Genomic DNA, 24,822 nt, shown 5'->3' with positions numbered 1-24,822 from the left:
TTTGCCTAGACCGACAACAGTCAAGGGGATACAAGCATTCATGGGACATTGTGGATATTACCGACGGTTCATCTACATGTACTCTATAATTGCAAAACCCATGTATAACTTGATTATGCACTTTGAATGGACCGAGGCATGTGAAGAATCCTTCTTGAAGCTTAAGCAAGCTCTCACCTCAGCTCAAATATTGAAAGCACCAGATTGGGATAAGGTATTTCACGTACATGTAGATGCTTCCAATTTTTCTAGCGGTTGTATACTAGCTCAACCAGGAGATGGGAAAATTGACTTTCCTATTTCTTATGCTAGGCGACAATTGAACATGGCAGAAAAGAATTACACCACCACCGAAAGAGAAGGACTAGGAATGATCTGTGCCGTTAAAAAGTATAGATGTTACCTATTAGCCAACAAGTTTGTGTTGTTTGTGGACCACCAAGCCTTGTTGTATTTGGCCAACAAGCCATGCAGCACATGGTGAATAGTGAGATGTTTCATCATTCTTCTCGAATTTGATTTCACTGTTGTTGGAAAAAAGGCACTACACATCAACGCGTAGATCATTTGTCAAGGATTGTTTCAGGGGAATCACCTAAAGGGGTAGGCGATGATCTACCAGATGTCTATTTGTTCTCTGTAGAAATGATACCTAGATGGTCAGAAAACATTGTGTCATTGATGACAATAGCTGAAGTGGATTCACAAATACCACTTCCTATCACAATCGGATTAATCGAGAAATTGTCTATGTATCAATTACTACCTGGAAGGCTATACAAAAGAAATCGAGATGGGATATTGCTCTTATGCATTAACCCTAAAGAAAAAGAACAATACCTAAGTCAAGCACATGTTACCATAGTAGGACTTCACTTTGTGGAAGACCAAACTATGCAATGAATCTTGAGACTTGGAGTATTTTGGCTGACTATGAGGAGAGATGTTCGATCTTTTGTAAAGGATTGCCTTCAATGTCAAAACAAACACCCATACCTCACGTAACATTGTTTCAAATGTCACCTGTTCCTAAGTGGAGTAATTATCTGGTTACTTACTTATCAAGCCGAACATTTCCTAGGGATATGAGTAAACACCGTCAAAGAGCAATTGAAACTGAAGCAAGAGACTATGCTCTTATTGGGAACCGATTGTATCGGAGAGGTAAAGATCAACATTTATGTCTTTGTGCAAATAAAAATGAATATATTTCAATTATAGAACAAGCACATGTTGAATTAGCTGGAGGTCACTTTTCTAGTGAGACCACCGCAAGAGGAAAGTTATAAACTCGCGAGATTGTGATTTCGAGCCTTATAATTCCTAGTTAGAGCTTTTGCATATTTCATCATATATAATGAGCTTTTCACCACTTAGTGTAAGCTATTTAAAAAAAAAAGTAATTACAAAATATGGATATAATACCCAACTTTAATGGCTCAAGATAGAACCGTTGTTGCTAGTAAGCCCACAAATACAAAGAATCCTTCAATACATTTATTAAAATTATTTTAATTAGTAATAAGAATAACACATGCTTTATAAATGTGATCCGATAATTAGTAGAGACAAACTAAAATGCCAAGACACTTTGTAGTGAAATAAACCACCACTAAACCATGTGTCCAACACATGGACCTGCCAATGTGGACACGGTACCTTAATTTAATACTTCATTTCTCCTAGAAAGATAGAGCTCAAAATAATCTTTCTTGTTAAATTTTCACCGGATACCGTAATGGGTTTCACAAAAAAGTTACAAAAAAATAGAATTTACAATGCAGTTTGGTAATCAATAGGGGAATCCAAGTTGCCAAAATACTTTTCGATGGATAACTTTGAGCATCTGTTTGAGATCGCATAGCTATTCACTATCTTGAAACTGGACTTAGAAGACGAGGCTGAGCAAGTATGAAGGCTAAATCTTTCTTAGAGAGTAGTGGTTGATGCATTGCCACGTGTTGTCAAGGTTTGACCTCTTCTTTCTTTGCACCGATTCTTTGTCACCATGTAAAATTGGATCTTGGAAGTTAGTTTCATTATCATTCATTCCATGCAGCACACGAGTCACCGTAGCCGGGGTTGGAGTCAACCTTGATTGTGCTCTATTCAAGAGAGAGTGTATGTCTGGTCCAGTACCTATGTATCGTCCAGTCAAGTATCCCAACTGCTTTGCACATTGAAGATAGGAGTTGATGACATCTGTAACACAAGCATCATACAATGTGATCTTTTTTTTCCTCCCTCTCCAGAAAGCCAACTTGCAAGTATACTCTCTGATACGTTTGTAGTAGGGATAGCAGCACGATCCCATGGGCTCAACTCATCCTGAAAGATTAGAAACATTAGCTGACAACATTAGCTCACAATATTTACTACATAATTGTGAGATTTATACCAAAAAAAAACTCACATTTATGGAAATGCCCCCCCAATGTGAGATTCTATCTTCCCACCAGGAGAACCAAATTTTCAAAGGCACCAGATTCTCTATTGGAACACCATTCTCATACCACCATCTCTTTATTGACCTGGCTTGCATTTGTGCTTCCAACAAAGTGTTACTTGCTCGCAATTTTTCACAGAAAGAAATATGCTCCATTTGTTTTTCATTTGGAATGAGTGTCCTTGTTTTCTTTTGGAGACTTTGCTCCCAATGGAACAAGCATGATCTTTCACGACCGTCCATTACATTGTCTGCTCCTCCATTGTAGACTGCTCAAATAGCATTCCAATTGGCACCTGCCTCATCTGCCATAAACCCAGTGAAATTTGCAATTGAATATCCATTCTCAACCATAACAGAATTGAGACTTTTCCAAAATAATATTTGTGACTGTGTATCTTCCTCCTTGGTCTCACATATTGCAATAACCATCGAGCTCTTCATGCTGAGGCAAAAAGTATGCATGGTAAGACGTATTAGTCAATGATTAAATTATCACTTTTATATACATCTAGAAATTTATCACCTTGGGTCATAAACTGAGCATGACATGGTTGACCATCCTTCAACACGATGCGTATAGTCAAAATGGACCCAAGCATTATGCAGATCTCCTTGACCAGAATGATCCATGCGTCTTATTAAATCAACTCCTGAACCAGGACCTTTGGTGGACATCTTAAAAACAAAACATTTATCATGAAGTCCTCCTTGGCTAGGAAAACGACTCCCATGAAAAAATGGGAACAAACATTTTTTCTTCAGTAAGAGAATATTGTCAAATCCATCTCCCACTACCACTGACCCTTGTTGTTTTTCTGAAGCAATGATACTCTTTAATCTGTTATGCATTAGAAAAAAGAATAATAAGTACTATACTAATAAATATTAACAAAAATAATGTATCCTTACCTTTGGTTTTGCACAAGTGGCATCATCTCTTCTAGAAAGTTTTGAAGTTCTGCATCTCGCATAGAATGTCCCTTGTCAAGAATGAGTGAATCCATCAGAACTTGACGAGCCACAAGCATTTGAATTTTTGGAGGACCACTAGATCTATCAATTTTCAACACTGTTTGGACTAATCCTTGGATTTTTTCTATGGCAGCACGAGATGTACCTTTCTGCACATCATGCTCATGGTGGCCTACATGCACTGCCAATCTTGACATGTTGCAATCCCCTGGCAAAACGTAGTAAATTATGCATAGACATATAGCTTGACAAGTGACAACCTTGCCGCAATAATGAAATGTAATCTTTGTCCTGTCTTCCTGAGCAAGGTAACCTTTTCCTATTGGTTTATCTAAATATCCATGAAAATATGCATTATTGAATTCTTTATTGTTTAAATAGTACTGACAAATATTTCTATGACATTCCAAGGAGCCCAAACAATAACTCATCCGAACTGGACACCCAATGGACATGTTGGTTGTTTGGGGGCGCGTCCATGTATGTCCATCAAATTTCTGCTCCATGCCACTCATTGACTTACATTTGCCAAAAGTTGATGGAAGTTCAAACACAAGATTCCCATTGTATTCTCTAGGTAGTTCTTCCACTTTCACAGGCCCATGAGATTGTTTCATTAGGTCTTTCAATCGGTGAGATGTTGAAAAGGATAATATCCAATCCACCACACTTTTTACCTTTTTTGACAGTTTCTCATCACCGCTGCTGCTATTGAGGACAATATAATTCTCCTGCTCTTTTTGCAAATTTGTGTGCAAGTCTCCTTGGGTTGGTAGCTTGATAGCTTCAGCATAGAAAGCGCTTGTATTCAGTAAGTTTGTATCCTCTGAGTCTTCCACATCATTGGTTTCCTTCTCTGTATGCACCATAGCATATCTTTTTGATAAAGAAGCATCAAGAATGAAATGTTGATGGCCCTCCATATCAAAGTGAGATGGTGTTTCAACAAGGGTGACTTCAGATCGAAACTGTATTAGTGCATTCAATGTTTGAAATTGTCTGTGAGGTGGTAGTAAACTTTGCAAGAAATATGCACTAAGGAGGAGCTTTCCATCTCTAAGTTGAACCTCTCGTTCAAGTTCTTGATCACCTATTGTCCAGGTGATGATGGATGCTCTTTCATCCATGCTAACAAGGTGGAGAAGACAGAGAGAAATAAGCAGTTAGTAAGGAGGTCAATATATGGAGACGGACATGGACAAATGGTTTTTAAGTAAGTTTCTATGCAAGTGTCATAATTGTTCGTTATTATGTTTTTTATTTGTTAAAAAAAATTAAGATTTCAGGATATTTTTCCTTTTATAAGTGGTCAGAAAAAACCCACAGTCGAGATTGTCAAGCGGTGGTTACAGAGCTCACCTCCTTATGAGTGGTGTATAAAGAAACCACAATTTTCGATAATATTTGGCACAAATCTCAAGTTTTTTAGTTAATGAGTTCATCTTCTTATGAGTAGGTGAAAAGATAGTGTATTTTAAGCGTATGAAATTGTGAAAACCCCCCTTGGATTTTGAACACCGAAAATTTTAGATTTTAAAATGTCGTTAATCATCGAAAAATTTACACAATATTTTAGTGTGATCACCGACAAAAGCATCGAATTTTGACCTGAAAACCGGGAGAATATCAAGTTTGCTCTTATTTTCACTGATTAGATGCAGTGTTTGGGAAAAGTATGGAGACAGACGTGGACAAATGGTTTTTAAGTAAGTTTTTATGCAAGTGGCATAATTGTTCATTATTATATTTTTTATTTTAAAAAAACATTAACATTTCAAGATATTTTTCCTTTTATATGTGGGTGGTTACAGAGCTCAGTGGTGTATAAAGAAACCACAATTTTCGATAATATTTGGCACAAATCTCAAGTTTTTTAGTTAATGAGTTCATCTTCTTATGAGTAGGCAGTGTTCGAGAAAAGTGTGCCTCAGCTTAGCCTTGAGCCAGTTGCTAAATCAAAGTAGCCGGTTGAGGGGAGTGCAAGAAGGAGAAATTTCCGCTTGAAATACATGGAAAATAGTGTAATATTACTGGTTCAGATTACATGGAAAATGATGTAATATTACTGGCTAGTGATGTAATATTACTGGTTCAGATTTTTGTAAGTTTATGAAAATGATTTTTCCCGAACACTATGAGTAGGTGAAAAGACAGTATATTTTAAGCGTATGAAATTGTGAAAATTCCCCTTGGATTTTGAACACCGAAAATTTTAGATTTTAAAATGTCGTTAATCATCGAAAAATTTACACAATATTTTAGTATGATCACCGACAAAAGCATCGAATTTTGACCTGAAAACCGGGAGAATATCAAGTTTGCCCTTATTTTCACGGATTAGGTGCAATGTTCGGGAAAAGTGTGCCGCTTAGCCTTGAGGGGAGTGCAAGAAGGAGAAAATTCCGCTTGAAATACATGGAAAATAGTGTAATTTTGCAAAAACATTGGCTAATAATGTAAAATTACTGGTTCAGATTTGTCTTGGAGGGATTTTTGTATGTTTGTATGTTTGTATGTTTCTAGCCCGGATAATTGATGTAATTTTCACCTACTTCAACTTTTGTGTGCCCTGTTTTGCTTGGCTCTCCTGCTCATTGGACTTGCTGCATCTCGTGCGTGAAGCAAGGTACACACATGCTCCTCCCCCGCACCCCCGCAAGGTACACACATGCTCCTCCCCCCCACAGCTCGGTAACCGTCAGCGTGCGCGCTGACGGTTGAGGAGCTTCAGTTTTTGCTTCAATTAATGCCCTGCGTGAGCTCCCCAATCGTAAGCGCGCGCGCTGACGGTTGAGGAGCTTAAATTTTTGCTTCTTATGAGTTATGGTGTCAATTTGTTATGTAGCGCCAGATTTACGCTCAGCGCAGGAGAGCCATATCTGCAGGCGTGCGTTCCATATCTGCAGGCTCGACAACAGGCACATGTTCCATTGTGCGCTCCTTGCCGCACTGTCGAAGCAAGGGCCTTGCCTAACACTGTGTGCGAGCCATAGACGGCTCCAAGCACACAACTAGCTTAACTAGTAAGCTCAAAGAAAGCGATGGTGTGTCACTCACCGCTCTACGCTTGCTTCGTGGAGGATTCCTCTCCGCGAAGAAGAAGGAGCCGCCGCTTCGCCGCGCTCAACCGCTTCACCGCCGCCGTGCCGTCGTCGCAATGCTCGATCGCACACACTCTCTCTCTGTCTCTCTCTCTCTCTCACACACACACACACACACAAGGAGGTGAAGAAGAAGAAGATGGAGATGGAGATGGAGATGGAGATGGAGCAAGAGCACTCTTCTTTTGCACAAATGAGAGAATGAGTGAATTTTAGGTTTAGTTGGCTTTTATATGAGCTCACCCCATTCACACTTGGGCGCCCATGCTTAGCCAACTAATCCCTTGAATGTCCCAGTTAGAGTGCGCCTCTCATCGGCGATCACTCTTACCCTTTTCCTATTGGACCGACAAGCCCGGTACCTGACTCTACCAAAGAAATAATACAATGTCCACCGTAGGTTACAACGTCCGTCTCGTAGGTGATAGGGTGTGTGTGAGTCGTGAGGGTTAACATGCCCCCCTTCTTGATGTAGATTCCGTCCTCGGAAGCTATTGAGTTGAAGCTCGTTGGTCGAGGTGGAAGAGCATTTGAGATGAATGTCCTTAGCCTTCATTAGTCACTGCAAAATCAAACAACATTGCACAGTAATTGCATTTTCATAAGCGATTAAAAAGCATATGCAATTTTAGGCAGACAATTGATTGGTAACAGAATTTTAAACAATTTGTCAGCAATAAGCATTGAATTGCAATGTAATCAAATGCCTAAACAGATGTAAAGGTAAAAAATTAAACAAGTCTGGGGTCGCTAATTTAACGGTCGAAAGGCACTAGAGATCGACTATTACTACCATGGGTAAGCTTCTTAATTTTCTCTGGTTAATTAAGTTGTTTAATCGCGAGAGCCAAGTATTTCATGTTCGAGGGCTGACTAGAGGCTATACCTAGAGGACCTTGTAGTTAAGCTACGATAAACGGAATTTCTCATGAAATCATCGCCTGACTGATTACCTTTTCTTTGACCCCCCAAAGTGTTTTCACAGTGATTCAATTTGATGTGTGTGCTTATTTTGTATGCCTTGGGTTTTTTGCTTTTCAAGGAAAAGCGCCCACACTGGGAACCTCTAGGGCTCTAGTACCATAGGCAATACATGTGAGTGAAGTACCAAATCAAGCTGAGATTTCTCTTCTAGCTTAAGATTTTACATTGTGGCACTTTGATTTTTTGTTTGTTCATTTTCAGCATTTTAATTTTGTAACTTTGGGGGGTCATATAACACTGATACACCTCCCCAGGCTCATCACACTAGTAAACTCCCTTTATAATACTTGAGCGAAAGGTCAATAGGGTCAAGCCCACTAGAAATCCCTAGTACATTTCACACAATGCTGCCTAAATCGGATTAAGAACCTAAGTAACCATTGATTATTAGGAAGGCATTCCCCATGGTATTAAGAGAAGATCTCTAACACCTAACTTGGTCAAACTAGCTTAGTCGGACTGGTTGATTTTTAAACCTAGACAAGTGATTATGACAAAAAATTACATTGAATTAAATGTTTGTTACTAAGCAAATGTGCTGGATATTATCCTACCAATCACAATCAAAGCAGACAATCATAGATGCAAAAAAGATAAGGGGCAATGCTAATGGACAAGAAACACCTGTTTGTGTCGATGGTCGCGCTTGATTTGAAGAGTGAGTCGAGATAAAGATTTCATGAAGGTCCAAATCCTATCAATAGCAACACGCTCCTGTACACACTAGGAAACAAAAGGAATACCTCCAGGAGGCACATTAGTGGGAAAAGGTACCAACACTTATTGAACACAACAAAAAACATAAGGAACCCTAACCTAATTATTTGCACTCCCCTAGAGAGTCAAGGGAATAGGATATTGTAGAGATTGGGGGGAAACCCTAAGGCTAAACCCCTATCCTCGTCGTCGAGATAAACAAAGTCATCATCCATGAGACCATATGTGCCATCCGTGTAGTCCTGTAAATTTTCTTCTTCATCATAGGTGCCCATGTTTACTAAGAAGGTCACTAGACGCCTATAGTCATCTTGGTGAAAAGGTTAGGCTTGTGCAATGGGAGAAACACTCTCTACTAAGTATGGATCAGACGTGGTCAAGAGACGTATCAGCCATTCTAACTCCTCAAAATTCCTCTCACATGCTAGCGTACCTATCAAATCCCATTCACATGCAAGCACTGGAAAGACCATGTGAAATATTTGTGAAAAGTAACGAGGGTACCTCTCACCCAAGGCAGGAGTGGATGACTCTAGCGTACTAGCCATATCTGTACACGCAAATAGATGATGGTTAGAGTGCAAATATTACAAGGGTCGTGTTCTTGTGCATAATTTGTTTTTATGATTTGTGTTATGGCTGTTTCTCTTTTACTTTTTTATCTTGTTTTTGTGAGTATAAGGCTTTATATATACATTCCCTAAGATTGGAGATTAAGAGGTCAGGGAGAAAGGTTGAGAGGGAAGCAAGTGAATAATGGATGTCCACAAACACTCCCCCCTTCCTTGGGTAGATCATATCGTTTGAAATGATGTCGTCACCCTTTGAAACCACTTGTTCCAAGTTGTTATAGGTGAAGATTTTTGCCAGTAGTTTTCTATTACCTTAGGTGCCAAAATCGAGTTGCAAGGGTGGTAAGGTACTCTCCCATGATCGAACTTGAAGTGGTTCATCAGGTGATTCTTGAACACTGGGAGGTGTGGATTCTTTTGTAGCTTCATGGAGGTCCACTACTATAGATGGAGGCTGTGTAGAAGCTTTTACCTCTATGGATGTATTACATGAGGATCTAGAAGCTTCATGGAACTCCCCCCTTCCTGAGCTAGGTGGAATAAATTGGTTTTTCCTTGGAGCCCAAACTAGCTCTGGACTAGGTGTGTAGCATTCCGTGATCTTTCCCATCCCACGGTCTGCCATTGGCTTTAGCGTTACACTGTTTGACTCATTTGGGTTTGTTGTCGATAGGGAAGGATACATTTTACGTTTAGGTACCCAGATTTGCTCATTTCCATCGTAGTAGCCTTGGGATTCTAATAGTCGTTTTGGAATCCATCGTGATTTGGTCTTGACTCTCCTAGAGCGCGCTCTTGGTTTTCCAGGGGAATTTTTTCTTGGAATGGATGGGAGGGTTGAGGTAGTTGGAAGTAAGGCCTTGGGGACCCATTGATATGTACTCTTAGGTCGTGCAGGTTGAGTACTTGCAATATTACTGCTTGCTGCAACTACAAGTGTTGAAGTGCTAGGTTCATGGGTAGCTGGCAAAGACGAGTTAACCACCTTGGCTTGTGAATGTTGGCTTTGCTTGAATGATAGGGGTAAGAGTCGGTGACTTTGCTTGAATGATAGGGGTAAGAGTCGGTGGTCGCGTCGTGACAATACCAGTATCCCAATCAATAGTGCATTTGGTTGCCAACATCCACGTGCATCCTAGGTTTACGTTGTCTTCCATAGCTCCCACGGGCATGACTAGAAACCTCTGCACTATGCTTCCATTGTCATAGACAACAGGGGTCTGAAGGACTCCAAGAATAGTAGTTTTATTTTTATTAATGCCCTTGACTTGCATCGTACTTGGGGATAGGGTCGGTTTCCCTAATTGACACCAAACTCCCATAGGGGCTATTTAGCTCAATTGGGTATCGTAGGGGTGGCTCAGATTCTAATGAGTCGTCATCTGTGTCCTCGAAAAATGCTTGTGTGATTCCCAGATTAGCCTCTCGTTGGCGTCTAAGACGTTGTTGTCGTTCTTGAGCCTCAACTCTTGCTTGGATTTTTTAAAGCTCTGCTTGTTCCTTGGCAGCCTTCTTTTGGTGGATGGCTTGCAACTCTTCCTGGCTTAGAGGATCATAATATCTTTTGAATTTACTCCCATTAAGGAATCCAATGGTTTCAACTCCATCTAGAGTCTCCACACGAATGGTACCTTGCGGGGTAATTTCACACACTCGATATGGTCCCTTACCAGCGTATTTCAATTTCTTCTTTTCATTACGTACCCCGTACATAAGAACTTTATCACCAACCTTGATGTTTTTATCCTTTAAATGGCTATCAAACCACTTCTTTCTCCTATCCTTCTCCACTAGAGCATTTCGCACAGCTAATTGCCTCTCTTCATCTGGACTTTCCAGGATATATAATCGCTCCACTAAGGGGTTACCATCCCAACCTTGTTGAGAAGCTACTTGAAGACTAGGAATGAAAAACTCCCATGGCATAACTGCTTCTTGGCCATACACCATCTTAAACGGTGTGCAATTAATAACAACTTTATACGCAGTACGATAAGCCCATAAAGCTGATGTAAGCTTTAGGTCCCAATCAGTGCGATGAGCCTCAACTGTCTTTGTCAAAATGGAGATGAGAGTTTTGTTGGTACTCTCAGCTTGGCCATTTGCTTGGGGATAATAGGGTGTAGACTTGTGGTGAGATATCATGAAGTTTGATGTGAGTTCTTTTATTACTTCATTTATAAAATGAGTTCCATTGTCACTCACAAGTTCAAAGGGGCATCCAAAACGTGTGATAATGTTCTCAAAGAGGAACTTAGCTGTTGTTTTTGCATCCGCCTTTCGTGTTTCTTTTGCTTCAGCCCATTTGGTTACATAGTCGGTAGCCACAATGATATATCGTGATTGCGTGTTACGTGCAGCCGGACTAATCGGTCCTACAAAGTCTAAGCCCCACTTTTCAAATGGTTGGGTTACCTTGATGGGATGTAGAGGCATCCTATCCCTTCTTTGTGGCTTGTTGAAGCGTTGGCATTCATCACATCCCTTTGCAAAAAGTGATGCATCCTTAAAAAGAGTGGGCCACCAATAGCCTGACTGTAAGATCTTTCGGGCAGTCAACTTTCCTGAAAAGTGACCACCAGCTACGCCCATGTGTGCCTCTTGTAGAATATATAAATACTCATCCTTGCGGGCATAGCGTCTAAGAACATCATCTTTTCCTCTCTTATAGAGAGTTCCCACCAGTAAGCAATAGGGTTCGCATTCCTTGATTAATTTTCGAGCTATATCTTTTCGCAGCTCTTTGGGTGGAAAACCATTAACTAAGAAGTTAACAATCTTTTCACTCCATTCAGGCATTGTCTCAACAATGAACAAAGGAGTATCAGGCAATTCATCATCAAACCCCGTAGGAGCTTCGCCATTAGGGATACGAGATAAATGATCCACCATGACATGTTTCCTCCCAGGCCTCACAACAACGGTGAAGTGAAACTCAAGAAGAATTAACAACCATTGTGTAATTTGACCTGTGGAACACGGCTTGTTTACCAAATATAGCAATGCTTGATGATCAACATAAAACACAAACTTGGTAGCAAGAAGGTAATATCGAAATTTCTTTACTGCGTAAATCATAGCTAGACCTTCGCGCTCTGTAGTAGTGTAGTTCATCTCGGCATCATTTAATTGGCGACTTGCAAAGCTAATAGGGTAGTCCAATTTATGTTCTCCTGGTTGAGTTAGAACACACCTAATAGCAAAATTTGATGCATCAATATGCACATGAAAAGGTACATTCCAATCAGGTGTTTGCAGGATTGGAGCACTTGTTAGGGACTTCTTTAATAACTCATAAGATTGATGACATTCTTCCGTCCAGTGAAACTCGATAAGAAGCTTGTACAATGGACGCGCTATCTCGGCAAAGTTTAAAATAAACCTTCGATAATAACCAACATGGCCCATAAATCTTTGAACCCCTTTATAGTTAGTAGGTGGTGGCAAATCGGCAATGGCTTTAATCTTACTCTCATTTGTGGATATCCCGTTCTTGGACACTATACGCCCTAGAATGACTCCATGCTTAACCCAAAATTGGCATTTGAAAGGGTTCAATGAGATGCGATAAAATCTGCACCTTTCAAATATTTTTCGTAGATATAACAAATGCTTCTCCCAAGAAGAATAAACACAAAGGTCGTCTAGGAAAGCTTCACAAAACTCCCTTAGAAATTCTTTAAAAGCAGTGTTTATTAATCGTTAGAATGTAGTAGGGGCATTTGTTAAGCCAAAAGCCATAACACGAAATGCAAACACTCCAAACTCTATGATAAAAGCAGTTTTAGCTTGGTCCTCTAATGCAATTGTGATTTGATTGTAACCAGAGTACCCATCTAAAAAGCTATAAGCTTCCTTGCCCACAACTCTCTCAAGCACATGTTCTGAATATGGCAAGGGATAATGATCTCTCCTAGTAGCTGCATTAACTTTCTTGAGGTCCACACACACTCTTAGTTTCCCATTCTTTTTTGGCACAATGACTATTGGAGAAACCCATTCTGAGTGCTCAATAGGGTATATGAATCCACATTGGATAAGTTTTTCAATCTCCTCTTGTACAATTTTGGCGTACTTAGGATTCATTGGATAGGGTCGTTGCTGGACGGGTTTAGCAGTGTTGATCATGGGAATTTTATGTTGCACCACAGAAGGTGGAACGCCCTTCATGTCATGATATGTCCAAGCAAATATATCCTTGTATTCCTTGAGGAGCTCCTTAAGTACATCCTCTTCAGTTTCGGTAAGGTCTTGAGCAATAAAGACTGGTTTAGACTCCTCACCTGGTTCTGCTAATTCTATCTCTTTAACTACCGCTGGACCATCATAGACTCCACTGCTTCCATTGGTAGGTATTCATTGGGCTTTGGCATACACAACCTTGCGCTCCCCTGTGGTATAAGATTTAAAATGTTCAGGAGCCGTATGTAAGTCAGCAGGCTCTTTTCCTGATGGAGACCTTTCTTTTAGTTCTGCCTCCTTTTGTTGTTGAGCTAACTCTCGGTTTTGACGTCTTCTTATAGTTTGACTCAATTTCGACTCTGTAACCTCTAATTGAGCGAGGTCAATGGGTCGCGGGATGCACCACATGACACTCTGGAGATGTTCACCCCAATCGTCTACTAGCTTTCAATGAGCATCACATGCCCCTAGATAGCTAAGCCATTCTGCAGTAGATCTTTCCTTGTTTATCCTAGCTCTCACATTTGCTCGATATCGTCGTCTCTTATATGACCTTTGTTTCTTGTTAAGGTTTTGATTTTGGTAAATGTTTGAACTCTACTTGCCTGATAGGTCTTCGCTTGTATCTTCTTCACTCTCATATAAATTACCATAGATGGTCGTACTAGGACTTGAGTGTTCAGTTTCTATACTTGGTTCACTCGATGTCTCCTCAGGTTCTCAATCCATTTCTCCCTGAGATTCCGTTTCTAATATGTATTGGCCTGAAGCCTTTGAGGAATCATCAGTTTCACTCTCAGGTAGGTGTGCCTATTTCTTATCATCGGATGTTACATGCTCTACACCTAACATGTTTACTGGTGCAATGTGTGGTATCTCTTCCCCATCTGGTGTTACCCAGGTTGTTCCTCTAGCTCCCCATGTATCTATAGTTACCGCTAGGTGCACCCAATCGACATTGTCTGACTCAGCCATTCCTGGTAGGATATCCATATAAGGAGAGTTCTCCCCAATATCCGTGTCTTCGTTACACGTGTAACAATACTGTAATGGAGCTGAGTGAATTGTTGTGTCTGATCGATTATCAATGATGAATTTATTTCCTAGAGGATGCGTTCGACCACTTAAAAGATCAACTCGAATGACAGAGTCTTGGAATTGTAAGTAGACGTGGTTTTTGGACCAGTCATGCACCATTTTTGCTTCCCTCATGAATGGACGCCCTAAGATCATCTCAAATGACATAGGATGCTTGGAAAAATCCATAACAATGAAAGTTTGCCTTACCTTGTGTCCCAAGACCTTGATTCTGAGATCCTTTAGCATTCCAATAGGCGTAACAATAGATCCATTAGCCATTTTTACCACTACGCTTGTGGCTTCAAGGTGAGGTCGCCCCATAGACTCCCAACAACTCTTTGTCACCATGATGACTCCCACACCACCGTCAAGGACCCCCTTTACAGTTAATCCTTTAGTAGTTATTGGTAGAGTAGCATTAGATTCATCACCTTCAAAGTACTGCCCCAACTTGTTAACGGGTACTTCAATTACAGATTCATGTCCCGCTAGGTCAGATGGTGGTGCTAAATGTTCCTCATCATTCATTACTGAGTCAGGTTTGTTCATATGTGCAAACTGTGGTAATCCGGCCTGTAATTCTCCATTGAGGAAGGCTCGAAGAGCTGAGACTAGCTCGGGGTCTTTATATAGTTTGGACATGATGGTGGTTCTAACTTCCGAAGACATGAAATCCATCAATTTGGCAACATTTAATGGCATCTTGTGGGACGTAGGACCCTGACAAGAGAATGGTGAAGATGGAATCTCCACTTCCTCAAGGGGGTCGGGCATTCCCTCACCAAACATCCTCTCTAGTAGGAAAGGTGTGTGTCCACTTTCAGATGTCCTACCCTCACTCTCTTCCCGAATGATAGTGGGTATAGCTAACGGCCTGTAGTTCTTGTGAGGTTGAACTTGTGTGGGAAACACTGTGTCCGACATCTGGATATGTTTGGGTTCAGGTTCTAATGTTCGTTGAGTTTCTTCCACCAAACCCCTCAGTTGTTGGACTCATTCAATTTCCACTGTTGGGTTTGGATAGGTGCCAATCTTTCTCTTGCAATCCTCATTTTTTGTCTCTCGTGGCTTATCTTGGGGGTTCGCAACTGGGTGGTTTAACTTTGAATACTCTTTTGGTGTTCGTCGTAATTCCCTCTCGTGATCCTCCTCACTGGCTTTTTCCTTTGTAGTAACAGTTTTGGTCTCCGTGGTCTCTATCGAATCTGAGTCATCCTCAGGGTCATTCATATACACTTTGAACTAGGTTTTGAGCTAGAAGCATTAAGGGATTTCTTTCTTCGTGTTTTCTTCTTTCTCGCTCGGCCAATGGATGCAGCATCTCTCTCTTCGAGGATGTAATTTTGCTTTTGGAGCATCGACCGTGTGAGTGCATTCACTGGTGCTATGTTTATAGTTGGTGGTGTCCCATCAACAATCTCTATTAAGTTCAATGGTGTGATTTTCGGTGCGTTTGGATTGTTAGGACACTGTGCGATCAAATGATCTATGCCACAACGATTACAAGTGAGTATTGGCATTGCCAATGCACTCCCTTGACTTGTTTGCATTAGTGCAGCATTCTTTTGCATTCTAATGGGGCACTCAGCTACTCGATGTGGTCCACCACATTTGTAGCACTGAAGAGGTGGTCTCCTGGCAAAACTATTAATGTTTTGGCCTCTTGCTGCTAGCGCAGTAGCTTGATATACCGGTTTGATTTGTCCCCAATGGTCTTCCATATAGTACATGGGACACTCCTCAAGCATGTCGACTCCATAGGTGATACTAGAGTCTATGTCCTCTTCGTAATCTACATAAGTACTAGATGACTCGCAACCTATTTGGTTCATAGGTGTAACTCTTGGATGAGGGGGTTGCGGTCCTAGCATTGGTGGTGGCAACGGTGTGGTTTGGACCACATTTTGGGTTCTAGGGACCATGTGCTGTAATGGCAACTGTTGCTCCATGGGTGGGGTAGGCATCAATGTAGGAACTCGAGGTGAGACTGCCCAAGCTATAGGCGGTCTATTTTCCATGATGCGTTTAAGCATTAGGCAATCCTTCGTTTGATGGCCATACCTACCACACGCGTTACAAGTCCCGTTAAACTTTACTCTAAAAGTAGGGCATTCACTCGTAGTATGTGGGCCCAAGCAAATTGAGCACCATTGTTGCTCCCTTCTTGGATACATATGAGTGTTTTGTGGAGCACGATTACCCCTAAGGCTTTCTTGGATGGCCTTGGTGAGATCTGCCAAAGTCATCTCAGATATCGTTTTCTCTTTCACGATTGGCTTTATCTTCATTGGCTCATGCCCTGACGCTTGCGAGCTACTAGACTTCGGCTCGACGGACACTCTTTCTCCTGCAATCATTAAATTATCCTCCAATTGGATTGCATTCATGGTGACTGCTTCCCACGTAGTGATACCTCTAATGACTAGGCCATTATAGATACTTTCATGTCGTAGTCCCCTAATGAATCTATCGAGCAATTGGTTGTTGTTGAATCGCTCGTTTGGATTGCATCGATAATTCAAATTCTTTAGGCGACTAATGAAGTCTCTCACGGATTCACCTTCTTCTCGTTGGGCTTTCTGGAGCTGAGAGGCTACACCCCAAAGTACTCCCTCTCATATGTATTCTTTTAAGAACAGTCTCCTAAGAGTAGAGTAGATTTCAGAGTCGACAGAGCACAAAGTGATGCCGGCATGACCAAACTTGAGCAAATTCAATTTAGGACTTGTATTAGGTGTATGAAACATGTCTAGGTCAAAATTTAGGTTTTACAAAGTTTTTGTCACTGTAGTAAATAATCACGATTATTTACTTTTGTATCAGTTTTGCTTGGAAATTGTCAAATCACCTTACCTATCATGTGTACACACCTATTACATGCCAAAAATCAAGTATGAGCCAAAATGACCACCCATTACTTGTAAAATTACCAAAAAACGCAAAGAAGTCTTTGCAAGCCAAAATTTGGGTTATGAACAACTTTTCTTGATCCAAATCACCTCATATCTCATATACAAGGTCTATACAATGCCTAGAACCAATTCGTACCAAAAAATGTCAATTTTGGAAGAAAAGTTAATAATCACGATTATTTACTTTTTGGTCAAAATTGGGGAATTTTGATATTTTGCTATCATACATCCAAAGTATATGATGTGTTAAGCCCACTAGCCAATTTTGAATCAATTTGGAGCTCAAAATCTCAAATTTTCTTTATATCTACTGTTTCAGAGACCTAAAGCCAAAATCTGGTACCATTTTCACCATGTGCATCCAAATGAGCCCATATTTCACTCAGAGCATGTATTTGGTATATACTTCAAGCCTATAAAGCCAAGTTTGCAAAAAGTTGAAATTTTCCTCAGCTGTAAATAATCGTGATTATTTACTTTGGTTGCAAATTTTTGTTTTGACCATACAGTTTTGTTCCTTGCATGATTTTATGCATCTTTGTTTGTTCAAAAATTGATTTGAAGCGAATTGGACCAAATTGTCAACATTTCAGCCTAAAGGACATTTCAGAGATAATTCCGACAAATTTGCTAACTTTGCACTCTATTCACTACACAGGAGCAATGCAAGTAGCGGAGAGGGACAAGAAGAAGCTAAACCAAAAAGAGAAACTACAAGGATTGCCGGCGTATCAACTAGACCCCGAGTCTGTCAAAGCAACAAAGGCATCCTACCTTTCTAGAGAACAGTTGGAAGAGCACCACACTACGGTCTTCACTGACAGGTTCAAGAGTGAAGAGGGGCATTAGGTGGAGTTGCAACTCCTGCCCAAAGAAGTCTATGATGTAGCTGCCAAGCCAGAGACAAAAGAGGCTAACTGCAGGTTGGGGCTCACGCATTTCTACGAACAAGAGCCTTGCAGAGTGGACTTTCAGAAAGCTTATGAGCTTCTATCCACCATCAAAGAAGACAGAACCACACAGATATCAGACACCCAAGGGAACAAGGTCGAGGTAATGATCACAAAAGAGATAGTGGCAGAGCCACTCAGACTTCCCACTGAAGGAATGACCATGCGGGCAAGAGACAGGAAAATCGCAGGCACATTTACCAAAGAGACAGCCGCGGCTACATTCGCTGATCTTATCCACAAACACGTGGAAGAGTCAGCCCGTTTGTACCATCAACACTTCCATTTTCTAGCAAAAAGGCCACCAAGGTACAATACACCAAATCATGCCATGGCCACCACCTTTACTTAGGTTCTCAAGTCGACAACAAGACAGCCCGTGGACCACGTGAAGTATGTCTTGACAACCTTGAAGGGCACCAAGAAGGAAGGCAAAATCACATACTTGGGTGCGCCAGAGGTTTTGACTCGAATAGCATATCATGCCATCAGCATGGCCGACAACCTACCGCCTGCCCTTGATCAGATCTTGGCAACACAACCCTCTCCACGAGGTACAAGGTCAGGTAAAAGATCACATAAATCTAATGATGAGTCAGCTAACAGCTCGCCGGAACGGCACAGCAACGAGAGCTCTGACAACGAAGAAAAGAGAGCTCGGAGAGAAGAGATGAAAAGGAAAGTTGTGGCCTCACACCAAGAAGAGCCAGCTCAAAAACAAGCGCGCTTTGAAAGAAAGAAACATGTGTACTAGCGTAGTAGGCAAGCACAAGGGAAGGATCCAAAAAAATGGGTACCTGAAGGACTTAAAAGGCCCTCGAAAAAAGCATCATACAAGAAAAGAGACAGATGATCCAACAGAGAAGTAAGAAAGAATGTACCAAGAGGCCGAAGCTCTAAAGTTGAAGGAGCTACAAAGAAAGCCCAGGAAGCAGAAGACAAAAGGCAAGCCGAGGAGACAACTAGCCAAGAGCAAAGTCATGGATCTCCCCGACCCATCTCACTGCATACAGAACAACAAGACCATCCAATGCCTAGTCCACCACCATCACCTGCAGGCACAGACACCAATGAAGAAGCAGAGCCTGAGAAAACGAAAGATTCTGAGTCCACCCAACAAACAGAATTTACACAAGAAGCTGACCACCCCGACGGACAAAAAGAAAAAGAAGTTGAGCCAGAACCGGAGAAGGCAGCTGAAGATACTCAAAAGCCAGAATAGGAAAGGGCAAGTCAATCTGAACACAAGACTGATAGGGAAGCAGGTGCAGAAAAAGAGCCTACCACTATACATGATAAAGAAACTGAGCCAGAGAAGGAAGAAAGGCCGGCACCTCAAGAGACAGCAAGGGTTGAGACAACACCCTCCACTTCTACTTAGCCAGAAACTGTCAAGGCCTCAGGATGGCCAAGAAGAAGACTGATCATTTTCCTCCACACAAGAACCACCAACAGCTACGACGCAACAAGAAGCAACACATGAGACTGCAGGCACATCTCAGCTGGTACGATAGGAGGAGTGGCAGACAAACGATGAAGTAATAGTACAGGTCAATGAATATGCATGACAGATGCAGGAAATGACGGAGAGACTCCGTTCAACAGCTTTAAATTGTAGCACAAAGGCCAAGGAGCTGGAAATGGTGATCGACGCTATTCAAGGAGAGCTAGAAGATAGGTTGACTGTCATCACTCATCTCCAAAGGCAGGTGCAAGAGCTGAAGGAAGAAGCGGAATAGCATCAAATAGCCAGAGATAAACAACAAAAAGAAATGGAGGAGTTAGGTGATTTACTCACTAAATTATCTGATGCTTGCAAAACAAAAGATGAGCAGCTGACAAAAGTTACGAATGAACTTCTTACAACCTCTCTGTCAGCTCAAAAAATTCAGGTGCAGTTAGATGTTGCCTATGCTTCTCTGCAATATTTTGAACAGAGGATCAATGACCAGGCCATTTTCTTACGGCAAATCAGAGAAAATCCAGCCGCGGCCTTGATCAAAGGAACTGATGAAGTGTACAAGGCACTTGAAAAGAAAAAGAGACCTAGAATTGGAATTAAAGGTAGAACAATCACAGCGCATGGACCTGGCATTGATGTGGGTTCAGAGAGAGGAGGAGTTTCTAAAGGAGATAGCAGAACTCAAGCGGATAAATCAACTCCTCCAACGAGATGAAAAACCAAACACGCAGGAAGAGGCAGGCACTTCAGAGCCACCACAAAACCCTCGGTCTCTTTTTCTGAGTTTGAGACACAGTCCACAACAGAGCCGAGTGGTGATGAAGATTTTCAGGTTCACATCACAGATGCAGACACAGTGCCAATGGTCCAGCTGTTCCAAGATGAAGAAGACACACTAAAGGAGAAGATCACCTTAGAGGTGGATGAGCAGTGGAAAGCCGCTATGGATTGGGAGTTGAGAGTTTTACACTCTGTCAACGTCACTCAATTCACTCCCTATCAGATCAACGCTCAATGGCACCAACAATCCATGCCGTACCCTCTCATCAAAGTAGAACTATTATAGGTGAAAGAAAGGCTGTACAAGGATATGCATGAAGATGGCGCAGATAAAGACCACCCAAAGTGGTGGTTAACCTGGCTGAACAAGAATCCAAGATACCCGATTCTGTTCACAAGAGCACCTGCAACCCTACAAAGAGATCCAACATTTTGTCCTGTACCTAGAGTAAGGACATGGCAAGCGCATGAAGCACTGCAAAAGAAGAGGCCAACTTGGCTCAACTTCCCCAAGCTGCCAGCTCTAGAGAGAGACCAAGCGATAGAGGAATACATGGTGAAAACCCTAACGGGCACCATGTCTTTCTTCAAGAGTCTGCCAGATCTCTCCTGTGCAATGTTATATAAGATCTGTAGGATGCTACTCACATGTATACAAGTTTTTTATGAGCCTGAGCAAATAGGAGCCCCATGGCTCTCATTCTTGGAAGGAAACAAAGGCTTATGCTACAATCGGAGTGGGCAACCTTCAGAAGAAGTCCTTTACGGATTCTACGCCAGATGCATGTTCCTGCCCTCGATTAATATGCTAGCCTTTGAAGAAGCATTTTCTTCACCTGGCGAACGAAGATATTTGCGTCGGTGATAAGTAACCTAACATCCAAGTTTGTAGGCTACTCAGCGCGGTGGAGCTGAAGAATTAGTAACAATGCAATTTTTGCAAGTGCTTGACAAAGAACGAAGAATCAGATATGAGAAGGCATTGGATGCGCTTAAAGACCGCCTCGCCAGCCGTCAACTTGAAGACTACTTCAGCCCATAAACCTGTGTCGAGGGACGACACATGCGAGGAGGGGGGAAGGTTAGCAACAAGCTAACACGGACACCATTTTTCGGAGTTCTCTTTGTAAAACAATTATTATTTTGATAAATCGGGAATATTGTAACTCCTATTTTCTCGGATAAACTTTGTAATTAATGAGCCGGGGCTACAAGCTTCCAGATTGTATCAGCCAGTCATTTTCTAGCTTTGGTAGAACTCCAGATTATTAGTTTTGACCACCCAAAAACCTTGGCTAAGGTATAAAAGCCAAATTTTTGTAAGTTTTTTATTAAGTTTTGGATAAGAAATACACAGCGTGAGCTAACGCCGCTCACTCCTCTCCTTCTCGCGCTTCCTACTCCCTCCTCGGTTGTCAAATTGCAGTTGCGTTTGTTGCATTGCAACCGCAGGTAAGAGCTCTATGCATTGACATAAGCCATTCACTGTATTTCGTACCTTTTGGCGTCACCGACCCGCAACCTAATTTCATCATAACTAGGAATTTACATGTTCAAATAAAAAACTAAGCATAGGCGGGGTATTGGGGCATCATTGCTAAGCATTTAGATGCATTCTGAGTCGAAAACGACTAGGTCAAAAATCCATTGCTGTTAATAATCGCGATTTCGTAACTTGACCTAAAGCGGGGTTGAGACCATAAGAATGTGTACTTAGGTCTTATAAACTTGTCCTAGAAGTTTTGTTATGTTTGGATGTCATTTGATGCTGTAACGGATGTGATTTGTTTGCGCCGATGAGCAATTGGCTTTTGGTGATTTCAGTCACTTGAGTGTAGCTTGAGTTAGATGCTAGTTGTTAGTTGTTTTTCGAGAGATTGACAACCTCTTGTAGCCTCTATGCACTAGTCGAGTCAGCTTCGTCCCATGGTTTGACAAATTAATCGTGGTTCTCGCTAATACTACAATAAGATAGGATAGTGAGGTTAGACATGCATCCCACAAAAGGGCATTGTAGTTTGCGGTATGAAGTCATGTAGGACTTTGTTCATACCATTCATCATATGTGCATCGGAATTAGTTGCTCATTGAGGTAAGGTGCACATCCTTACCAAACCCAAAGGTGTTCTCATGGTAGTCAAGTCCCTACTTTCCATAGCTAGTTGGAACTGATCATACCCTAAGTAAAAATCCTCCATAGAATATATCTCCGTTCCTGTAAATGCCTCTACAACCTTATCTACAACTGGCCTTGTACCCATATTTTTAATTATCACCTTATTTATAGGTTGCATATCCTAAATAAAGCATAAAGAACCATTTTTCTTTGGAACTGTGAACCACTTGTTTGAATAAGGAGCACAAGAAGGCTCCAAAATACCCATCTTGATCTTTTCATTAAGCAGTTGAATGAGTTTTTGCAAATGGGCCTTTGGAACCGGAATTGGCCTCAAGTTCCAAGGTACATGAGGGATAGTGAAGATCACCATAGGTGCAACAATGGATGGGTCAACACACCCTATCTCATGTGGCTTGAATGCAAAATCCTTTCCATGTTTGGCAAGCATTTCTTCAAAACATATTCTTTCAACCTTTGTCAAATTGTCCTTGCAACCAATCTTTAACTCCTTCAAAGTATCATGTGTAAACTTATATCCAATCTTGCTCGGCTCACAAAGACTAGGTTGCAAAGAAACTTGATCCATCTTAACCGTACAATCTTTCGGTAGAGGTGATGCCACTGGTTTCACTTTATTTGCCACAGACTTGTACTTGGTCTCCACTCGTACATCAACACCTTGAGAATTTTTGAAATCCTTAATGATTTTGTACATTTCTATTGAGCATACTTTCACGACCTCACTTCCCATATGCAAATTGCAATCCGCTAAAGACTCCAAGTCTTGCATAGTATCCACAAACGAGCACTCATCAAACACACCTGCAATGCATTCATCATCTTCTAGGAAACCATTCATCTTCAAACCTCTTTGTACACTATTTACATGTTTTCGTTCACCTCGCTTTAAGTCCTCACACTTTGTAAAAGCAATAGACCCATAGTCTATTAATCCTATAAAATATGTAGAAAACGTTTCCTTTGCATATAAATCATGCAAGAACTTTTCTCTTCTTGTACCACTGCAATCCAACTCTACAATGGTACACGGCCAAAACCCCTCATACCCCTGTAGTCCTTGAATTATTTGTTTGTTTTTGGCAAGGGTTGCTCTCTAAGACTTTCATGGTTCCTTTCATGGTCCACACAAATAGTAAGGAGCTGTATTGCATGCTTTCCATCCCTGCTCCTTATCCTAGCATAAGCTGACCCATCAAGTATCACCTTGGTTTCCATGCGAGTAGCAGTGATGTACGACTGCCCAAGGATAAGAGGGTATGTAGACATCTCTTGTACAAAGAAATTCTGGTTATCTTTCACATCCCCTACAGTCACCTTTACATTTGGACAAGCTCCATACAACTCCCCTGATGAGTTTTTTGTTGCATGAATCATCCATCCATGATTTATATCAATTGTCCATTTTCCTTTTTGATAAAGACTCTTTGACATGAGGTTAATTTCTTGCCCATGGTCTATCAACGCAATGTATGGCTCTTCTAAGTCTCCCACTTTTACCAGGGTCTCAATAGTTGCTCTTCCCCAGTGACTCTTCAAGTAGTAACTCTTGTGAGTGGTGTCAAATTCATCTTCATCATCCAAGAACCAAACGTGTTTTACTCCTCCCCTAGACTTACAACATCCAACAATAGTTTAATCACCTTGTTTGCCATAGACCTGTACTCTCTATGCATTTAAAGTCTCTTCTTCACCTTGTACATAGATAGATTCAGTAAGACTGCCGCTTCCTCTTGATGATATCAATTATTTCTTCATGGAACTCCCTCTTTGCTATGCCAAGGACCTCACCCAAGGTAAATTCCACCTTACTATTCAAAATCCTCTCTTCCAAAACCTTTTTGAGATCTGTTGCTACCTCTATATCGGATTGGAGTTTGTAGGCTGGAACCTTTGCTTTGGATTTTGTTGCTTCCTTCTCTTCTATTTAGGCTTCCTACATAGGCACCTCAGGGGCAGGCATTTTTTGTGGAGAACTTGATCTAGGAGGCACTGTGTCGTTTCTACCTCCACTCCTTGTGGCCCTTTTTGAAGTTCCTTGATCCTCATTCTCGCACCTACGTTTCTCTTCAACAACAGCTTCATCTACTTGACATTTGGAAATATACGCATGCACTGACAAAGAATCTACAAGGTCGTTCCAACCTGTTTCTAGCTGAATGCAGTCTCCAGCTTCATGTAAAACCTCTGTAGTCATTTTACCCTTCAAAGAAGATTCTATAGCGCATGGCCATAGCTCTCCAATACCATTAGATTCCTCTTCTCCAACCTTGATTGATGCTTTTTTCTTAATAGGCTCCACCTTCAACCCATAGGAGGCTGCCTCAACCATTGAGATGGCATGGCTAGTAGCCATGTCCTCAACTAGCTTCTTCATCCCTCCCATTCCAAAGTTTGTCCCCAAGAGGTTACCTATTTCACTTAAGTGAATCTTACCATCTTTAAAGAAAACAAGCTTCGTCATCAAGGCATCTTTGAAACTTTCACAATCCCTCCTTGCATGGTCATTACTATCACACCATAT

Source organism: Adiantum capillus-veneris, chromosome 23 (assembly GCF_014529385.1).
Source record: "Adiantum capillus-veneris isolate H3 chromosome 23, ASM1452938v2, whole genome shotgun sequence".
NCBI classification, from domain to species: Eukaryota; Viridiplantae; Streptophyta; class Polypodiopsida; order Polypodiales; family Pteridaceae; genus Adiantum; species Adiantum capillus-veneris.
Note: the sequence above shows the minus strand (reverse complement) of the source record.